The sequence below is a fragment of the Fukomys damarensis genome, unplaced genomic scaffold (assembly GCF_012274545.1).
Source record: "Fukomys damarensis isolate Sample0158 unplaced genomic scaffold, DMR_v1.0_HiC HiC_scaffold_4, whole genome shotgun sequence".
In the NCBI taxonomy this organism is placed as follows: Eukaryota; Metazoa; Chordata; class Mammalia; order Rodentia; family Bathyergidae; genus Fukomys; species Fukomys damarensis.
Window position 1 is genome coordinate 11,576,756 of NW_022900916.1, and position 4,017 is coordinate 11,580,772.

The window sequence follows — 4,017 nt, forward strand, 5'->3', positions numbered from 1 at the left end:
TTAAAAGAAAATATTTTTTCAAAGAAAATATTTATGTATTGATCAGTTTTTCTATTGCTAGGACAAAAATACCTGATACTCTCAACTTAGAGGAGGAGAGATTTAATTTGGCTGACAGTTTCAGTCCATGGCTGGCTAGCTCCAAGGAAGAAATAGCACTGAATAACAGCACAGTAGAACAAAGCTGTTCACTTTATGGTGGCTGGGAAGCAGAGTATAGGGAAGACCACAGAAACAGAGAGGCCAATGTCCAGAGAAAGACTTCAAGGTCATTCCTCCATGACCCACCCAGACACACCCACAACTTTGCTTTACTAATCTCTCAAGCTAATTGAGTTGACAATCAAGATTATCACAATGGGGCTGGAGATTTAGATCAGTGGTGCTGACCCTGCCTTGCAAGCATAGGGACCCAAGCCTGATCCCCAGTACCAAAAAAAAAAGATTGTCACAATATACAAATACAATTTTAATTTGTCTGCCACCATTCTAAACCAAACAACCAATATCTTCTATTTGTACTCATACAAAAAGCCTATAACTAGCCTATGCCTCTAATCCTCGCCCCATAAAAAAAGGCAGCTGAGAGGGAGAAGAGTGTGATAACTTCAGGGACATAAAGTATCATTTTGAAGTAGTGAAAAGCTAGAACTAAAATTAGACAGTAGTAATGGTTGTACAATACCATAAATGTACTTAACACTACTGAATTGCATATTTTAAAATAGTTAAAATGCTAACTTTTGCATTTTACCACAATTATAAAAAAAGGTGCCTTGAGTATTTTTAGAAGTCCAAATTGTTTCATTCTATTCACTATATTAAAACTATACTCCACAGCTTAGTCTATAAAGCCTTGCATGATCTGGTCATGGTGTACTCTGGGCCTATCCTCGGTACAGCCCTCATGCCCCAATTGAGTAAGACAAGATTCCCCCAACTAAGAATCCCTTACTCTTCTCTTCTACACTATCCTTGATTTTTACTTCATACCTCTACATAGGTAACTAAACATTCACTTATATATCTACCTCATATTTTACTGTCCCACTAGACTATAAATTCCTGAGATTAAGGGAAGCATCTTTTATACTATATAAACAAAGCCTAACTCAGAATCCTTCTCAGGTAAGTAATGAAAGCATCTTTTGATGAATTATGTTGCATAAAAATAATAGACACAGACTGCAAGCACAATGCTGCCTTTACAATATACTTACAACATAAGGAAGAAATGCTTACAAAAATATTTTCAGGAAACTAAATCTTAAATTTTATTATTTAGGGTTTCCATTACTGCAGATTTTATTTTGAATTTTACTCTTTAAAACTCAGTTTCTGGGGCTCGGGATGCAGCTCAGGGGCACAGCGCCTGCCTGGCAAGCACAAGTCTCTGAGTTTGATTCCCAGTACCCGCTCCAAAAAATTCAGTTTCTATATATGTACAATGGGCATAGTCATAGTTTTGAAAGTATAGTAATTGCAATAAATGTAAGTAAACATATGCTGTCACACATTAAATGAAGTAACATTGGAACTAATAAACATTTCTATTGCTTACAAGAATGTGTTAATAGACTCAGTTCAATGGACTCCTCCAGAGACCAGAGGATTTGTTTGTTTTTTTTGTTTTTTTTTTTCTTGTTGCTTTTATGGAAATTCACCATAAACCTCCAAGAATCAACTACCTTTTTCTTCCTTTTTATCACCATTTCCTTACATCCTATTATCACTGCAGCCCAGTTACAGAGTTCACAAATATTCTACTAAAGCAGATCTTATCAAGATTACATGAAATCACCAAGTTGCCAAATAAATTGTCAGTTCTGTCTTTATACTATTAGAAATTCATGATATACTTGACCACTCTTCTCCCTGAAACATTTTTCCCTAGGTTTCCAAGACATCATACTCTCTCGGTTTCCTCCTGTCTCATTAGTTGTTCCTTGGTTAGATTTCTATGAGTTGGGTTATCTTCAAGATTTGAGTGTGGGGATTATCTCAGCAGCACCACAACTGCCTTGCAAATGCAAAATTCTGAGTTCAATCTCTGGTACCCTTGACCACTCTTCTCCCTGAAACATTTTTCCCTAGGTTTCCAAGACATCATACTCTCTCGGTTTCCTCCTGTCTCATTAGTTGTTCCTTGGTTAGATTTCTATGAGTTGGGTTATCTTCAAGATTTGAGTGTGGGGATTATCTCAGCAGCACCACAACTGCCTTGCAAATGCAAAATTCTGAGTTCAATCTCTGGTACCCCAAAAGCGCACACATGATTTCCATCCCTAAATCTGCTATGTCAAATTTAAGATACATAATTTTTTGTTGTTGTTTTTTGAAACAGGGCCTCACTATGTAGTTCAGGCTGGCCTTGAACTCACTATGTAGCCCAAATTGGCCTTGAACTCATGGCAATTGTTCTGCCTCAGACTTCCAAGTGCTGGGATTAAAGGTGTTGGCCACCCCACTGGCTTTAAGATGCATAACTTCTGACCTACCCTAACCCCAATAAAAACCATACTTCTCCTCAGTTGATCTTATCTCATGTAACTGTATCTAGATGTCTCCCTTTTCAGAGCTTGCTGGATCTAGATACTGGATGTGATACTGGGATTAAAGTGTGTGGTACTAAATTAGTCCACGGATCGGAATTAGCATAGTTCTAGGTATGACTGAATGGATTTACTGAAGACAGAAGCCCAACCTAGATGTGGGCTTGTAGCCTAAAGAGGACAAAAGGGACTGGCAGGCTCAATGCTGCTTGCTGCCTCCAGCCTGCCATGCCATGAACTGTTGTTTCTTCTCTGGGATTCCTCTCTGCATGCCACCTTGCCTTAAGAGCCAGCCAACTATGGTCTGAAACTTCTACAAACTGAGAGCTGAAATAGACCTTTACTCCTTTAACTTGTGGCCGTTAGGTATTCTGTCTCAGCGATGAGTAAAGTAACTAAGACATTACTCATATCATCTATTCAATTATTCAGACCAAAATCTTAGGGATCCCTAGTAGTGAATACTGTATTTTTCCTCAGCCCTGTCAGCTCCTATGAACAAATCCTATCTTCTGTGCTTCTACTTTACCCAATCAGCTTCTCTCTACAACCACCACTTTAATTCATCAACTATTTTAATGGCTTCACTGAAATCCCTACTTTCATCATTGCCTTTATTTTTTTTATTTTTTATTTATTTATTTTTTTTTTGGTACAGGGTATCAAACTTGGGACCTTGAGCTAAGTCCCCAGCCCCAACCATGCCTTTCTACACAGCAACCAAACCAAATGATTTAAAACATTATTAATCTCATCACACAACAATAATTCAACTTAAACCCACCAATGGCTTATCTCTGCTTTTACAATAAAATCAAAAGTTCTTCCCAAGACCTTCTCCCTTATTCACTTAAAGTCTTACTGGCCTTCTTTCTACCCTTCAAACATGCAAGATAATCCCTGCCTTTCTGTTTAATGTTTCCCAAACTTACAACATTCTTTTTCCTAGATCTTCACATGATGGCTCCTTATTCAGAGCTTAGCCCAAATGTCACCTTTTTACATCCTCTGGCCATCCTAGATGGTTAAGGACTCCTCTTGCTCTTCCTCCACTCCATCACCTGTTTTCTTTTCTTTGTAGGACTTAAAAAAATACATAAAGTTTTCCACTTGAAAACTGTTTTTAATCTACCCCTCACACATACACCTGGAACATAAATTCCATAATGACAGGTATATGTCTTATACCTAAGAAGTTCTTAATTTCTATTTAATGACTAAATGAACAAATGATCAACAGGGATAATTGCTCTTCTTAATAAAATACAGTTAAAAAATATACCTCTAAATTATCATTTGGAAAAAATTTTACATATATTGGAGGAAAAGCAGTTGGAGTAGAAGATTAAGATTCAAATTTCTAGGACCGGGGATTTAGCTCAGTGGTTCTGGCAACTGCCTCACAAGCGCAAGGACCTGAGTTTGATCCCCGGGACCAAAAAAAAAAAAAAAAAAAAAAAAATTC

The 4,017-nt window shown here is 37.4% G+C and overlaps 1 protein-coding gene across 1 annotated transcript in view; it reads right to left on the reverse strand.

The window, feature by feature from the left end:
• Positions 1-4,017, reverse strand: part of Cog5 (component of oligomeric golgi complex 5) — a 275,944-nt gene that overhangs the window by 248,657 nt on the left and 23,270 nt on the right. The gene's annotated exons all lie outside the window — the stretch shown is intronic.